The sequence below is a fragment of the Pleurodeles waltl genome, unplaced genomic scaffold (assembly GCF_031143425.1).
Source record: "Pleurodeles waltl isolate 20211129_DDA unplaced genomic scaffold, aPleWal1.hap1.20221129 scaffold_86, whole genome shotgun sequence".
Classification (NCBI taxonomy): Eukaryota; Metazoa; Chordata; class Amphibia; order Caudata; family Salamandridae; genus Pleurodeles; species Pleurodeles waltl.
The window spans coordinates 500224-518168 of NW_027150400.1; the positions used below are offsets into that span (position 1 = coordinate 500224).

Consider the following 17945-nt stretch of genomic DNA (forward strand, 5'->3'; position numbering starts at 1 on the left):
AAATCAGCTGCTCCGCTGTGTGGTCCGGAAGAACACCAGAGAGTTCCTGATAGCCCTCGGAAGCCTTTTGGTGTGCTGCAAACCCTACTTCGTTGTTTGTGAAGTCAATCCGCTTCAAAGGACGTTGTTGGCCGCATTGCGCCCTTCTAGTTTACACATTAATAAATTTGTGGGACTTGCCGGCGTTTCCACACTTAGGGGATGCTCTGTGAGAGAGTTGTGTGCTGCAGGAGGCTCATCACTGACCTTAGCATGCGCTAATTAATGATGGATCACCTTTGGGAGAGCTACTGCGGGAGCACCTGGCACAAGACCGTCTTGTGCATCACTGATCCCGCGCGACAGCCTGATCAGCGCAACGCTTTTCCAGCATATTATTGGTGCATTTCAAACATGTGCACCAGTTAATGTTCACATGCTTTAGTGAAAACACCACAAAATCTATGACTTCATTACTTTGTGTGCTTGGCAGCCATGTTTAATTGGGTTATCACCCATTGCCTAACAGTAACAAGTGATTTAAAAAGTGCCAATTCTACACTTTGAACAGTAACTGCAGCGTGATTAGACTTTACAGCATCAGTGAAGATGTTCAACATTTTGAGAGCAACATAGCTGTGGATCTTGACTGAAAAGTTTCTAAAAAAAGGTATTTTAAAGCTCACAATCTATACCAGAGAAGCTGGATATTAATATTCCATCACACAGATTGGCAAGTTTTCAGCAAAATGTCCAAATTCAACCATTTTACAGAGCCCAGGAAAACCACCACGTGTCTGGAACAAATGGTTTAGGTCATTTGAAAATTATTTAGTTGCCACAGATGCAGACAAGTTTTCACCAAAAAAGAAAGCAGCTGTCCTTTTGAGATTTTTTAGTAATCTAGGCTCCGCAGATCAACAGATTTTAGATAACTTACCTGTTGTACGACCAACTGAAGATGCTGATGATTGGAACGAATATACTGGAGCAATTACACGCCAAAAAAGCAAATTTACAGAGCACCCAAGAGCACCCTTAAAAAGATTAAATTTCTTTAAAAGGAAACAATCTCAAGAAGGATCTGTGGAGAGTGTGTTTCTGCGCTCAGCAATTTAGATGCAAACGGCAACTCTGGGGCTCCAATAGACACTTCCATCAGGGATCAATTTGATTACAGCTGTAACTCGAAGAAGATCCAAGAACGCTTACTCAGCTGTCGTGATCCCTCGTTACTGGAAGCTTTAGATGTAGCAAAAGCCATTGAGCATTCTGTAGCCTCCAGTAAATGTATTGCTGGTGAAACCGCTTTTCAGTCCGTAAATGCTATGCAGATTCCTGAGACAATTAATGCATTATCTCCCAAAGATAAAAGTGTGACATTTTCACACAGGAAGGATGTGCTTTGTTGTTACAGGTGTGGGTCAAAAACATATCTAGGTAACAATACTCCATGTCCAGCTTTGGAAAAAAGTGTAACAAATGTCATAAACTGGGTCATTTCCATGATGTTTGTAAGAGTGTTAAAAGTAGTGTTTGAGTGAGTTCAGTGGATATTGATTCCACCACAGAAGAAAGCTCACATGATTTATCAAAAGTTGTTCTTACACTTCAAGTAAATGGTAAAGACGTGAATCGTTTTAAGGGTCCTTTAACAGGTGCACACATCGGGGATGTCAAACTCAAGATGATGGCTTCGGGAGCTCCCATTACAATCATCTCAGACACTTTCTATAACCAAACTTTGTCTAACGACAAATCACTAAGTCCTCCTGATGTCTCACCAAAGGCCTGTGGAGATCAAGACATACATGCGATTGGCTTCTTTGTTGACAGAAGAGAAGTTACTATATAAATGTAGATTTTCCTATTCCCATGACGGAAAGTCTTAATTTTATTAAAGACTCGGAGGCGAGTATTATGCGTTTCTTTTCTTACTTTAATAAACAGCAGCAGTCAAGAAACACTACAATTCCCAGAAGGCCAGGACACCCTAGCCAATGGGAATAAAAACGTAGTTCAAACAGTATCAACCAATCATATCACATACATATGCATTATGACATCACTTGACTGCGAACAGCCCTCTTTTCTTGCGAGAGAGTCAATTATTAAACAAAGGAAATATCGTGAACAAAATAAAAACTGCCATAAGGAACGATAAGACATCAGAACAAAAGCTCAAAGTCCGAGATAACCAAAAGGAATTCTGGTAAGTTTGATCCGTAGCAACTGAAGCAGTGACTTGCGTCTTGAAATCTTGGCAAGCGGGGGTTGAAGAACCATTGGAAGTTCTATGTAGAAGGTTGAGTGATGGCCAATGGAGCTAGAGAAGGGTGGGAAAAAATGAACAAAGTTAAGATAAGTGGAGGGATAATACTCGCCTCCGACTCTTTAATAAAATTAAGACTTTCCGTCATGGGAATAGGAAAATCTACATTTTATGGCAAGACCGGAGGCTCCTATTATGCGAGTTTAAAGCATATTAATTACATCTAATGAGACATTATTGACAGGTTTAAAGTAAAAAACTTTAAATGTATTGTCATTAGACCAATCTGCAGACTTGAGAATGTCCTCTGAACGGGACCCCGCCCAAAAAGCTTTGGAAGCCATAGCACCCCTGGAGGAATGAGCTCCAAACAAAGAGGTATCTATACCCGCCAAGGACATAAGCCATTTGACCCATCGGGCTAAAGTAGCGGCCGAAACAGGTTTGTGAGGTTTCCTAACGGAAATTAGAAGTTGGGAATGAGAAGGAATTCTCAAATCTGCAGTCTTTTGTTCATACGCTTTTAGACATCGACCAACACATAGTTTGGGATGATCAGGAAAATACGGGTAAAACACAGAAGATAAATTGGTCTTGGTTCGTCGAACCACAGTGAACAAAACTCCAGATGGGGTAATTGACGTCGGAGAGGCGTTTAATAGAAACAAGGCACAGTAACATGGTTAACTTTGCAGATAACATTTTTAGAGAGAGCATGAGATTGTCAGGCCATGACAACAGAAATTTCAAAACAATATTAACATCCCATAACTGGTTATATTTTGGAAGAGGAGGATTGGAAAACTTTACTCCCTTTAAGAGACGGCATATGAGAGGGTGTTCTCCGACTGGTTTCCCATTAACAAAAGAGTGGTTGGAGGAAATGGCTGACCTGTACAAGTTGATGGTCCCGGAAAGCCTTACCTTTGCTTGCCTCTGCCGCTAAAAAGTTCACTATAAAAATCACATCTGCTGAAATGGGATCGATGTGTTTTCCCAGACACCAGCTGTGCCAAACAGACCAGGCTGGTTGACAAGCTTTCTTTGTACCTGGGGCCAAGGACTGAGAGATATATCGTGAAGCTTCTGTCAAAATGCCAGGGAAAAAACGGGATTCCCCGAGACTTTCCATGCGGAGAGAGTCAGCGCATTGTCTAGAACGAGAGGGTGAGGACGTTCTAAAGGGTCTAGAAGAAGAAACGGGAAGGACGGAATCAAAATAGGGAAATCTATTGACAGTTCTAAGAGGGTTGGGAACCAAGTTTGAGATTGCCAGACAGGGGCTATGAGCACCAGAGAAGCTTGTTGGCGCCTCACTTGCGCCAATACTCTGCTGATCATGAGGAAAGGAGGAAAAGCTTAATTGAGGGAAAAGGACCAGTTCTGTAAAAAGGCATCTGAAGCTAATGCTAGAGGGTCTGGGCGCCAACTGTAAAATTGGGGAAGCTGAGAGTTGAGACGGGACGCGAAAAGATCGATTATTAGGGGACCCCAGAACTTCTGAAGGTTCTGAAAAATGGAAGGGTGAAGTTTCCAATCGCTTGAATCTAAAAAATGACGAGACTGCCAATCTGCCACTGTATTGAGAGATCCCGGAAGATACTCTGCATGAACCGAAATGTGGTTTAAAAGGCAGTATTCCCAGAAGGCCTTGGCCAGCTCCGCCAATGGTTTGGATTTTGTGCCTCCGGGATGATTGATATATCGAACCGCTGAAATGTTGTCCATTCTGGGAAGAATGGCACAACGGACTTTGTTTTTTTGCGAGGCTTCTGATCGCAAAGGAGCCAGCAAGCATCTCTAAACAATTGATATGCATTTTGGACTCCTCTGACGACCATGTGCCTCCAGTCGAGACTGGTCCACACCGGGCCCCCCAACCGGTTCGGCTTGCATCTGATTCTAATACTAGATCTGGGGCTGATGCAAAGATAGTCCTTCCGTTCCAAGCATCTAAATGGTCTATCCACCATTGGAGTTCTGTGCGTGCGTCTATATCCAAAGGAATGACGTCTGAATAAGAGAGGCCTCTTCGTAAATGCTGAATCTTTAATCTCTGAAGAGCTCTGTAATGAAGGGGTCCAGGGAAAATGGCCTGAATTGATGAAGATAGGAGACCGACAATTCGTGCCAACGTTCTGAGAGATATCTGAGAACTGCGTAGAATTTGCAGAATCTCTGACTTTATGGTTTTTATCTTTGGAGAAGGAAGCCTGAGAGTGGCTGAAATTGAGTTGATCTGAAAGCCTAAGAATTCTATAGTTTGAGAAGGTATGAGTATGGATTTTTCCCTGTTTATGATGAAACCTAGCTCTGTTTAGAGGGAACACGTCACTGATAGGTGAGTTGAGAGAGACTGAGGGGATTGGCTCATTAATAATATGTCATCGAGGTAGATGATAAGTCTGATCCCCTGCGCTCTGAGAAAGGCTACTACCGGTTTCATGAGCTTGGTGAAGCACCATGGAGCCGATGATAGCCCGAAGCGAAGAGAGGTAAAATGAAAATACTGATTTGCCCACTGGAATTGGAGAAACTTTCTGGAAAGGGGATGAATTGGAACAACTAGATATGCATCCAGAAGATCCAATCGGACCATCCAATCCCGTTGTAGCAGGGTGTCCCTTAGGTGAAGGATGGTTTCCATTTTGAAATGATGATATACTACGAAATGATTGAAACCCTTGAGGTTTATGACAGGACGCATCTTTTTGTTCTTTTTCTGAACCAGGAAAATAGAGCTGGTAAACCTGATGGGTCGGGAAGGGTAGGAGCGATAGCCTGTTTTTGCAATAGGGAATGGACTTCGGCAGAAATCAGTAGGGTCATGTCTGAGGAAAAACGAGGAAGAGGAGGGGAGGAGGATTGGACTGGGGTTATATATAGCTCTATTGAGTAACCTTGAATGGTGTTGAGAACCCAGGGGTCTGCCGTGATTTCCTCCCACTTTGTTAGGAAAAAACGGAGAGGCCCACCTAATGGAATAGAAGGAGGTGAAGGACTTACTTGGTTGGATGGACGACCTGGCGTTCCTGCCGCCTCTGGAGCGGAAACCTCTGCCTCATTGAGGATAGAACTGTGTGCGATACTCCTGATAGGAGGCGTAATGATATCCTCTGGAACCTTGGTTGGGGTAGGAGCGGCCGGCAAAGCGGTTCCTTCCTCTGCCGGCCCTTGCAAAAACCCGCTGAGAAAACATATTTTTCATTGATTGCTGAGCTTTGTCCAAAGATGTGAAAGTAGCCACATATTTACTTAAGTCCTTTATGAAAGAGTCTCCAAATAATGCACCACCGGTATTGATATTGGGTTGTGCAGATGCTAGGTGGACTAACTTGGGATCGAGTTTCAGAAGTAGACCTTTCCTTCTCTCTTGGGTGATAGCCGAATTCACATTACCCAGGAGGCAGAAGGAACGTTGGACCCATAGAGAAAGCTCCTCCGGATCAATAAATGAGCCGTCAATTCTGGCTGCTTCTGTGATGTCAAAAATCCGTGTTAGGGGCCCCAAAATATCTAATAATTTATCTTGGCAGGAGGCCCACGCCTTATCCACTCCCTTGCGTGGATACTTGCCCATTTTGGTAAAGAATGTTAGGAGGGGTTGGTCAATGGACGGGGTGACCGAAAGTTGGTGGGATAAGAAGGGACGGGGACACTCAGATTTCAATTTGGCTCTGGATTGTTTGTCTAAAGGACAGAATATTTTTGCCGAAACATATTGTGCAACGTGGTCAGCGGGTACCCATTCAGTGGAATTGGGATGGAGAATGTTTGAAGGGTCAAACATTGGGAAACCTTCGGGGTCAAGGAGGGGAATCGGGTTTTTGTGGGAAGACGAGGTCAATTTAGATTTCTTAGGAGGAGGAGGGGAGACAGCAGCGTCGTCCCCATCGTCTGAAACACTGGAGAGAGAGTCCAGATCCGACCCGTCGTCGTCTGAGTCAGGAAAAGACTAAGAGGGTCATTCCGACCCTGGCAGCGGCGGGCAGATCGCCCAGCGGGAAAGCCCCAGCAAAGATGAAGCCGGCTCCGAATGGAGACGGCGGATTTGCTGGTGTGCGACGGGTGCAGTGGCAGACACTGAAAATCTTAATGGGGCCCTGTTAGGGGCCCCTGCAGTGCCCATGCCAGTGGCATGGGCCCCCAGGGGCCCCACGACACCCATTCCCGGCACACCGCCAGGAACAGGCTGGCAGGAAGGGGGTCCGAATCCCCATGGCGGCGCTGCGTGCAGCGCCGCCATGGAGGATTCCCTGGGGCAGGGGAAAACCGGCAGGAAACCGCCGGTTCCCCTTTTCTGACCGCGGCTTTACCGCCGTGGTCAGAATTGCCCCGGAAGCACCGCCAGCCTGTTGGCGGTGCTTCCTCTGCCCTCTGCCCTGGCGGTTACAAACCGCCAGGGTCAGAATGAGGGCCTAAATTATCAGAGGGGTAACAATACTTTTTGATTTGTATTTATGTTTTACATTTGATTTCCCAATGTCCAAATTTTTATACTCCTTGGAGGGAGCCTTATGAGGAACCGCGTCCTCTGCCACATGTGAGGTAATAATGACCACCTTTGTCTGTATTGTGGTGCAGCTGGTTACCTAATTCGCACCTGTCCCGTTCGTCCAGCCAAGCCTTTGGGAAACGCCAACTCCCGTCCTCAGTGAGAAGGGTGAGGACGGGATATCATGAAATACCTTCCATTTGTTCTTCCAGGGAGGAAGGAACTGCTCTTTTCCTTTTACCAGTTATCCTCCACTTAACTGATGGCCGGGAAGAAAGAACTCTGGCCTTATTGGACTGCGGAGCTAGTGGTATCTACTTAGATGAAGTGTGGGCAAAGGAACAACAGATTGCATAAATACCTAAGGAAGTACCAGAACAAGTCCACACGGTGGATGGATCACTCTTGGCCTCAGGACCCGTACAATATACCACCCCTACTTTCTGTCTCCAATTCGGGAAACACCAAGAAAATCTTTCGTTCGATCTAATTTCATCACCACATCACTTCATGATCCTGGGAATTCCATGGCTCACACGGCATAACCCTTACATCAACTGGGAAACAAGAACTATTTCTTTATCCTCTCACTTCTGCCAACACCACTGCTACCTAGCAGGAGATTATTGGTCCCCAAAAGGTCTTTTAACAGCACCCCCTAAGGTGGGATGTTCTATTAACGTCCTACAGGGAGCGCCCAGTCATTATCATGAATATGCCGATGTATTCCAGAAGCCAGAAAAACCTGAACTGCCACCCCATAGAGAATACGATTGCGCCATTCCTTTAGAACCAGATACAGTGGTTCCTTTTGGGCGAATGTACTCTCTAACAGAACCTGAGAAGCAGATTCTTAAGGAATACCTTGATGAGAACATACAGAGCGCGTTGATTGCTCCCTCCTCTTCACCTGCAGGGGCTCCTCTCTTCTTTGTGCCTAAGAAGACGAAAGACTTGCGTCCCTGTATTGATTTTAGAGGATTAAACAAGATCACTATTAAGGATCGGTACCCGTTCCCACTTATTAAGGACATCCTGGAAGCGGTCAGAGAGGCAAAGAGATTCACCAAGCTGGATCTCAGAGGAGCATACCATCTTTTAAGGATAAAAGAAGGGGATGAGTGGAAGACCGCCTTTAGAACACCTTTCGGTCACTACGAATATCGAGTAATGCCATTCGGACTCACCAATGCCCCTTCCATTTTTCAAAGGTTCATGGACTCTATTTTTTCCGATCTTCTACAACAAACAGTGGTTGTTTATCTAGACGACATTTTAATATTTTCTGTCCACCCAGAACAACACTCTAAACATGTTCTCCAAGTTCTAGAGAGACTCAGACAACACCATTTATTTTGCAAACCAGAGAAGTGCGAGTTTGATCGAACAGAGGTAAAATACTTGGGATATTGCATTAACCAAACTGGGGTCGCCATGGATTCAGACAAGGTGCAAGCTATACTGGATTGGCCATCTCCCTCTTCCATCAAAGAAACTCAGTGTTTTTTGGGATTAGCCAATTTTTATCGACAATTTATAGAAGACTTTGCCCAGAGAACCAGTTACATTACTCAAACCCTTAAAAAAGACCATCTAAAGAGGGCTTTTGTTGGACACAAGACGCAGAGTTAGCCTTTCAAGACTTAAAGAAAGCCTTCATTCAAGCTCCTATTCTACGACACCCAGACAACAGCAAGCAGTTCATTGTTGTCGCAGACGCCTCAGAAAGAGCCATTGGGGCTGCTTTACTGCAAAAACAAGACGATGATGATTTAGAGCACCCTGTATTCTACCTGTCACACATCTTATCCGATTCAGAGCGGAACTATTCAGTGCTAGAACGAGAATTACTCGCCTTGAAGACCGCGTGCACGGAATGGAGGCACTTTCTGATGGGCTCGAAAGAACCCTTTGAAGCCCGGACAGACCACAGAAATCTACAATGCTTGAGAAACTTTCAGTGTCAGAATAGCCGGCAGGCTCGATCGGCTTTCTTTTTCAGTCAATATGACTTTTATATCACATACATCCCTGGTTCTCAGAATATCCTGGCTGATGCCTTGTCTCGGCGTTACCCTGAGTGTAGCGATTCTCCTGTACAGAACCTATTTGAAAATAACAAGATCATTGGTTTAGTACAGACATTTTTAGACCAAGTCAGGTCCGAATATTCCCGTTAAGAAAATACAGAGCTGAATAAGTTGCGTCCGCAACTTCATATAGATCAAGGGTATTATTACCATGATAAGGCCCTGTTCTTACCCACTAAGTTAGTACAGACTGAAGCCTTACGTATGTGCCATGATTCCCCCATCGCAGGTCATCGAGGAATGAAAGCTACCCAAGAACTTCTGCTTCGCTCCTTCTGGTGGCCAACTCTCAAGACGGATACTGAAGATTATGTATCATCCTGTCCTATTTGTGCTCGAGCCAAGACACCCCGTACTAAACCAGTAGGATTACTTCGCCCATTACCCGTTCCCCCAGGTCCATGGCATACTATCTCCACTGATTTCATGTGCTCGTTACCCTCTTCAGTGGGAAATCAAGTAATTATGGTAACCGTTGACTCCTTCACCAAAATGGCTCATTTCACAGCAATAAGAAAGTTACCAACGGACAAGGAATTAAGCCAAATCTTTACACAAGAAATCTTCCGACTTCATGGATTACCTCAGGTCATTATCTCGGATCGGGGTCCTCAATATATTTCCCGATTCTGGAAACAATTCTGTAAGATTTTGGGAATCGAAGTGGCCTTATCATCAGGGTTCCATCCTCAAACTAATGGACAGATGGAACGACTAAATCAAGGCCTCGAACAATATTTACGCAGCTTCTGCAATGCTACGCAGAGTAATAGGTCTACCTATTTACCACTTGCAGAATTCTCCTACAACAACTCAAGACACAGTGCCTCGAAAGTCTCTCCTTTCTATGGGTCTTACGGTTTCCATCCCAAGGCCTTCCCAACTCCCCGGAAAGATACTTCCAATCTTCCTGCCATCTCCTCCTATGCTCGGCAGCTACGGGGTGTCCAACGTGTTATCCATTCTAACCTTGTGGCCACTAAGTCCCGCATGAAAAAGATGGCTGATAAAAGACGTTTTGAGGCTCCCCAGTATCAGGTCCATGATAAGGTTTGGCTTTCCTCTAGGTTTTTACCTCTCCGACTTACTCAGAACAAATTTAAACCCCGTTATTATGGTCCATTCCTGATTCTCCGAAAGATTAAGCCAGTGTCTGTGCGTCTTCGTCTGCCCCAGACTTGGAAGATACACCCTGTGTTCCATGTCTCTCAACTCAAACCATACCTTCCTGATCCTTTTCACAGACAATTCTCCTGTCCTCCCCCTCTGTTGATTGATAATGTGCCCGAGTACAAGGTCCAGGAAATCTGTGACTCTCGGTTTTTCCATGGACTCCTCCAATATCTTATTCATTGGAAGGGCTACCCTATGAGTGAATGTTCCTGGGAAGATGCCCATTCGGTTCATGCCCCTCTTTTGGTCCGTCGCTTTTTCCGGCTTTTCCCTCACAAACCTGGGGCCTCGGGGCCTACTGTCGCGCTGCGGCCGCAAACACAGGCCGCCGTGGCGCGGCACTCGGGAGACACCGCGGCCCGCAGGCAAGCTGCGGGGGAAGCCGCGGCTCGCAAGCAGGCCGCGGGGGAAGCCGGGACTCGAGTCTGGGGTCGCGGTACTCGCCGCGCCACCTTCCTTCGTTCGCCACTTCCAGGGCAGACGCGGCAGGGGAAGAGACTCCGAGTCGGGTCTCGAACCTGCCGCGCATATCGCATTTAGTGCGCTTAACATTATATATATTTTAGAAACCCTCTTTTCCTTCACTTACCGGTCACACAGGCAAAAGCTGACTGCATGCACATGATTTCTTTTTATGCATGCTTTCTCCTTTCCCAGCATGCTGTTCACATCCTCTCTTCCCTGCATGCATTGCTTTTCTTTTCTAGGCACATGTTCCCTATCATTAATCATGACCTTTTCCCCAATCCAAGATGGTGGTATTTCTACTTCCTGTTTTTCACTTCTTGTCTAGGTGTATATAAGGGGAATTTAGCTTCTTTCTCATTGCGTTGCAACACTCCTGTGGTGGTAGTCACGCTCCGGCTGGTTTTCTCTTGAGAAGCCAGTTATTCTTGACCTGTCTTTCGTCTCCAGTACTCCTGAACGCCAGCATCTTCCGCCCTAACGTCCTTGTGTCCCCCTTCTGTTTCAGGGAGTTCCTGTTGGAGGTTTTTTACCCTTTTGGGTTTTTTCCTCTGGGACTCCTTCTGGAGGGCACGGACTGTCGTGGCTTGCTATTGTCAAACAGCACCGTGGCTACCGGAAAGGGTCGCCCCTACCTCAGCCAAAGCAGAACCTGCCGGAACTGGGGTCGTTCCCCACCTCACATCAACTTCGACGGTAAGCCCAGAGTGAACCATGACACCTCACAGCTGATGCAAGCCAAGTAGGATTAGAGGCAGTATTGTCACAAATGTCTGGCAACCAAGAACACACAATCGCGTTTGCTTCCCGGTCATTGAAACATGCAGATTCACACTATAGTACAACTGAGAAAGAAGCAGTAGCGTGTTCTTGGGCTATAGAGAAATTCAAAACATTCTTGTGGGGAACACATTTTGAACTGTACACAGATCACAAGCTTCTCATTAACTTACTTAATGGAAATGCAACTGGCAAAGAGTAAGCTAGGCTGGTGACACTTCCTTCTCGCTTACAGGAATATAATTTCAAAATTAATTATATTCCTGGGGGAAAGAATCTGAGAGCTGGCTGCTTATCCAGGATGCTGCTGCAGAATGATGAACAGAATAAGGCTATTGATGATGTTGAATCTGTAGTGGCCAAACTAGATGTGGTCCTCAGTTCCTCAGGTGTAGTTTCCAGAGAGGAACAGATGATTGCTTTACAAGAAGACAACACTCTGTCTACCGTCATGGGATTTATAACAAAGGGTTGGCCTAGGGTGAGATCTTTGTCCAGTCCACTAGAACCTTATGCACAAGTGGAAAGTGAATTGTCAATAGTGGATGGAATTTTACTACGCAATGATGTTATTGTGCCGCTCACTTCTGTGAGACTCAAACTTTTTGAAACTGCACACCAGGGTCTTCTAGGTATAGGAGCTACTTTTAGGAATTAAAAAAAAAAATTGGTGGGCTTCTTTTGGCTCACAAGTTACTGATTGGAGCTCTAAATGCAGTATATGTTTATTATCCAATAAACACTGGGTCACTCATCAAACCCCTTTCTGCACAGTACCACTCCCTGATGATGTATGGACAAAGGTTGCATTTTTTGGAGGTCCATCTGATATGTTGTCATCAGACAAAAGGGTTTCTGCTAGTTCTCATAGATTATTTGTCCAAGTGGGTATCTTTGAATTTCTGCAAGCCACTAATGCAACTACTGTTATACATTTTGTACAAAAAAAATGATATGGAAGGACCACCTAAGGAATTGGTGACTGACAATGGGACACACTGGACTTCAGATGAAGGAATTCATTTATCACTTTCACATCAAGCATTTGAAGATGGCCTTATACTCACTCATTTCAAGTGGACTTGTTGAAAGAAATAACAGATTTCTCAAGGAAGGTGTACAGTCTGCATTAGCCAACAAACTTCCGGTGGAAGAATCCTTAAAAGCTGTGGGCTTATATAGTTACCCACAGGTGTGTCACCTTTTTGCTTGTTAAGAAAAAGGAAACCAAGATCTGAGGTATGCCCTGATGATGAGAAATGTATTACCTAAAGAAAAACTTTGTCAATGCAAGACTGATAAGATAGATGGTCACAGAGAAAGTGCCTAGTGTTCAAACTTCACAGAAAGATCAATATAATGGCACACATAAGGTGAAAATGTGAATTTTAATGTTTCAGTTTGGGTTTTAATCAGAAAACCCCCTAAGGCAGTTGTTCCCATCCTGTGGTCCAGGGACCCCTGGGGGTCCATGAAGCCTCCTCAGGGCATCCCCGACTGCTTGGAAAATTAAACAATATTAAAAGATTATGTCCCCAGCTTTCAGTAATGACTCCGTGGGGTGGTCCCCGGATTCAAATAAGGATTCTGTGGGGGTCCCCGTGTTCCAGTAATGATAAAGTGGGGTTCCACAGAGGTCAAAAGTTTGGAAACCACTGCTCCAAGGTAAAAAAAGGGTAAATCTGTATTTTCATCATCAGTACAAATTATCCAAGTGGCAAACGGATCTGTCCCACTCAATCGGAAAGGTTGGTGGAGCAAAAGGGCTCTAGTGAAACGTACACCTGAACAAGCTTGTGAATTGTCTAAACACAAACGTGCACTTAGTAATGAGCAGAATGAGAACAGTGATAGCTGGGTTGATGTTGAAAATACCAGATGCCAGCCATGCAGGGTACAAAATCCTTCATCCACTGTGATTGCAATGTCAGAGTCGGTACAAATGCTGAACTGAGTGATACTGCTTCTTCAAGCAACTCAGAGGGGTAACTGAAGAAAGTTTCAGAAATTACAAAACAAATTGAAAGCTTCTATGACTTCAAAAGTTAAAGAATATTACATGCATTGATTAAAAAACATGTAAGCTGTTTCTATGTATTAAAAAATGGTTCTGTTTTTGTTTAATAAGGGGAAGGTGATGGAATGATTGCACTTGGTCCTTCGTTGACATCTGCCACTTCCTCAGTCTTTTGTTACGTCAATTTTATTCTGCAGTTAGGGTTCACAACAAAGCATGGTCACGCACTGTATTTACATTTAATGCGTCTCATGGTTCAGCATTCCTTCTCCTTGGTATCCAACGACATCTCCGACAGTTGCATCTGGGATTTCATGGAGATCAGGCATGCAGGGCGTGGGCTCCTGTCACTTTCAATAAATCTACAACGTCTTACCTCATCGGCCTTTTGGATGTCAATAATGCTCACTATGGAGGGGACTGCGCTAAGATGTGTCATCAGGGCATTACGTTCTGCCAAAAACTAAATGAAATATTAAAGAGGCCAGGAGTGGCATAGGGAACAAGCAGAACGTCACTGTAAGTCTGTCGGTCTCAAGAGTCAATCAGCAGGACAGCAGGGACACCTGGATGTAAGATGCCAGCAGCAACGGGAGAACGTCGCTTGAGATCGTAGTGTAGGCTGATGCAACCAAGGGCAAGAAGAAGGGCAGGATCTCTTGACTGCATCACAGCAGGATGATGTCTGTGAAGTGGAGATGTTCCGTCTTGCTGGGGCTTGCAATAGTTCATGGTTAGGGTTCAAAGTTCAAAGAGTGCACCAGGAGCGTTGTGGGAGTCCATTGCGAAGCCCACTATTGCTGTCTTGCTCGACTCTCTACAGCCAGTGATGGAGTCCTTTGGAAACTTGTCGACAACCGTCAGAAGTCATCTTCTGGGCCACTTCCAACTCTGGTGTCCTTCAGGGGAGTGACGCTATCCCTCATTGGATGTTTTGCCCAAAGGACTGAGTGTGCTCTGTGTTGGGGCTGCATGTGGGCCACTGCAAGGCCTTCGATTAGCCACTGTCTAGTCACTGGTGGAACACCGAGGGGTAGATGGGTAATGGTCAGGGCGCGCAGAAGATTGGACCAGGATACCGAGGAGGTGAGCGGATAGTTACTGGGCGGCTGTTGTGAAGTACCACGGGTGCTTCTTGGTCTTTGGTGCGAGGCTGACGTTCTGACACTAGTCAGGAGGCAAAACGCTCTCAATCAATCAATCAATCAGGAATTTGTAAAGCACACTACTCACCCGTGAGGGTCTCAAGGCGCTGAAGTTGATAGCGTTGATGCATTTTCAAAGGAAGTGGTAGTTGCGCAAAACTGTATCAAAATTGTCAGCGTCTTTCCCAGGGGCTCAGAGTCTCCTGCCTGGTGTGTCCAGGGTTGGTCATAGTAACGGGATGGACTTGGTATCCCTCACATCTGTTAATCGCTAGCGCTGAACAACTTCTGCCTGTGCAAGGTGTCACTGATTCTTGGCGTGGATTCCGTGGTACACGTCGCCAAATTCTATTTCAGTGTTTCTAATAAGTGTGTTAGATTGTCCCTCACCATACTATCCGGCCCCTTATTCAGGTGTACTGTTGTATAGTGTGTAGGTGTACTACTGGTCCCATATAGTGCTCTGTTACCGAACAAAAACAGCCTTCGATAGCTCAGTCTGTAGAGCGAAGGACTGTAGAGGAAACTGACATCCTGTGGTCGCTGCTTCAAATCCGCCTCCCAGGACTTTTCCTCAGTCTGCTCTGTTTCCTCTGCTTTCCAATCCCAAGCAGCTCCTTTCTCAGCCACTCAGACACTTTGGCTTTTCCCGCCTCCTCTCCTCTCCTCTCCTCTCCGTCCTAGTCCAGTTCCCTCCTCCAGCTAGGGGGGGGTGGCGGGGAGTGTCCCCTCAGTCCCTTTGTGTAATCCCCCCCATGAGACAGAGCCGGGGGCCCCTGGGCTGAAGAGCGAGGCCGGTGCCCCCCAAGCCCGGCTGAAGCAGCCCCGGAGCTGCTTGTTGTGAGTGTGGGAAGGTGATGCTGCTGAGAGCGTCTGCTGGGAGGGGAGAAGTTTGTTGTGAAGTGTTTCGGAGCAGCAGGTTTGTGTGTGTGTTTTGTGCAGTGAGTGTGTGTTTGTTGAGCCTGTGGTCCCCTGTGTTGGAGTGAAGGAGTTGGGAAATAAAAAAGGCTCTGAAAAATGCACAGGAAACAGTGGATTGAAGGAAAGGACGAGGAGCTACACAGGAGGTAGCTCAGAATCAGTTCCTCGTTAGTATAGTGGTCAGTATCCCCGCCTGTCACGGAGACCGGGGTTCAATTCCCCGACGGGGAGGGTTACATTTTTTTCCCAGTCTACATTGTGTCGATTGAACACCTATTTTAAATGCAAATTATGATGTCATACTGACGCTATGGAGGGCCGGTATTTTTTTATTTATGCCCAGACCTAGTCCAAGTTCAAATATTTACTAAAGCAATCTCATACCTTTCAAAATATATGATGAGCAAAGTTAGATAAAAATGAGAGCATTACATGACAAGTGCGTTTAACCTAGAATTTATAGACGCCAAACAAATGAAATGTTGGGGCGGGCTTTTAATAAAGAACTGTTTTAGTCGAAGGTGAAACATTTCCTCTTTTTTTTAAGTGTGATGGATGATAACTTAACAGACACATTGTTAAAAAGAACCACTGACCCGGATGTGCCTTCCACCATCCTCATCACGCATGAAGTACCAATCCAGGTCAGGTTTTTATACCGAGGCTGCTTCTGGGACTTGTAGTCCTGTGTTTGCAATTATTAACTAGGACTGCGGGTCCCTGTGTCCAGGGTGGAGCCCGGCACAGGGGGAGCAGCTCGCGCACCTGGGGAACCTAAGGGCAGCCGCCAGGGAGCGCTGCGGAGAAGCACCGATCGCCCTTGTAATTGTAGTTACTATGTATCCTGATGGTTTCATTCTCCAGCATCTGATGATGTAAGAGCCTCATCCATCTTCGACGCTTGGAAACTCTCAGCAGAGTTCAGTCTATTTAAGGTGCAGTATTTTTTCTTCCTTAAAATCTTCCTCCGTGTAGTGTGTTTTCTGTGTCTACTGCTATTTCTCCTCCTTTAATAAGCGCTGTGGTTTTCTGCATACTTCAGTCTATGGATAAGACCAAGAACACACTACCCTGTCCAACTTTGGAATACTACTGGGCATCCCCCAACAACATGCTCCCTGGTGGTCTAGTGGTTAGGATTCGGCGCTCTCACCGCCGCGGCCCGGGTTCGATTCCCGGTCAGGGAAGCTGCCATACTTTTTTTCTACTTTCATCATGTACTTTTATTCTGGCCTCGGAAGGTTTCATTTCTTCTCTTTTTTATTATGTCCAAACACATTTCACACTTTTGACATTTCAAGGACAGAGACTCATTGACAGAATAGTGAGTGACTGCTTGTCCAGGAAGCTTATTCTTCAGTAGCAGAACCTTTTCTTTAGAGCGATGTTCATTTTCTGGGTAATATCTCACAGGGACACCTTTTCTCACAGTTCATGATTTCTTCCGAGTAACATCTGAAACCAGTCCATGTTGCTGTGATGAGCTGAGAGCTCTGGGGGTCTTGGTTGTCCACAGAGTGACTGCAAGAGGTCTCTAGGGGGCACATTTCTCTGCTGCACCAGGAAGATGCTTTATAAGTGTCAGTGCAGTGTGTACATGGAGTGGGGTTGCCACCTTTCTTAGAAGAAAATATGGCAATTAGTTTACGCTGTGCCAAGAGCTGGCTGGGAAAAGTCATTTATACACAGTTGTCAGGATTGTTTTCTAAAATGGTCATTCTTCCTCTGTTTGCCTTAATGATCATTCTGAAACGATTTACTCACCAGACACACACTTTATAAATGATCTAGTTATGTGTTTGCTGTTAACATGTATGTTTCAGAAGCGGAAAAATATTTGATCCAACTGCTTTTCCTAAAATTGTTTACTGGCCTGGGATCAATAATACCGACCAGGCACGTAAAATAAAACAAGCATTGGCAAGGGCAACTGGTCGCGGCAATCCGAGATGTATTGGCCTTGTCAGTGGTACGTAGTGTCTCTTACCAAGGAGTAGGGATGCTGAGTGTAGTGTCCAAAACCGTCCGTAGAAGGTGTGCACAGTGTGCACTGTATTTAACGTGTGTAAGCTGAGTGTACAAGTACGTGTGAACAGTGTGCACGACGTCCACAGCAGTGATTGTGAACTCATTTTAGTGCATGGTGGGAAAAGTACATTGTGCGATGGATTCAGCATTTTCAGTGCGTGCACTGCATGCAGTGCGTAACGTGCTTGTGGTGTACAAATCAAGAGGCTTGCTGCAGTGTGTACTGTGCAGTGGGCGCACTGGACACAGGGGTCACCTGTGCAGTGGGTGGCAGAGTGTGTGCAGAGCCCACAGTCGGTGCAGGGTGCACAGAGGGCGATGGGTGAAGTGTGCAGTGATGCAGTCCATATATATTACAATGTATAGCGCTTTCATGTACTACAGCGTGCTCGGTGAGTGAATAGTGCACGAGAGAGGGCGGGTTTTACAATTGTGAGGACACTATAGACCTTCTGGTAATGTCCGGGCTGCCATGCACACAGCTCGCCATGGAGATGGCTTTGAGCGTTGTCCTTGCAGGCTACAGCGTGTAATTTATCCAGTTACTTGCTAGTAGTGACAGGACAAAGGTAATCAGTCT

At 45.7% G+C, this 17945-nt stretch overlaps 1 long non-coding RNA gene and 1 other non-coding gene across 2 annotated transcripts; one reads left to right on the forward strand and one right to left on the reverse strand.

Annotated features, from left to right (window-relative positions):
• Positions 1 to 1897: 1897 nt before the first annotated feature.
• Positions 1898 to 15439, reverse strand: LOC138281261 (uncharacterized). Its single transcript, XR_011200899.1, has 2 exons — positions 14505 to 15439; positions 1898 to 2305 (listed from the first exon to the last, which is right to left on the reverse strand). It is a non-coding gene; the product is annotated as an uncharacterized lncRNA (long non-coding RNA).
• Positions 15440 to 16452: 1013 nt separating this feature from the next.
• On the forward strand, positions 16453 to 16524 carry TRNAE-CUC (transfer RNA glutamic acid (anticodon CUC)). The gene has a single exon. It is a non-coding gene; the product is annotated as a tRNA-Glu (tRNA).
• Positions 16525 to 17945: the final 1421 nt, after the last annotated feature.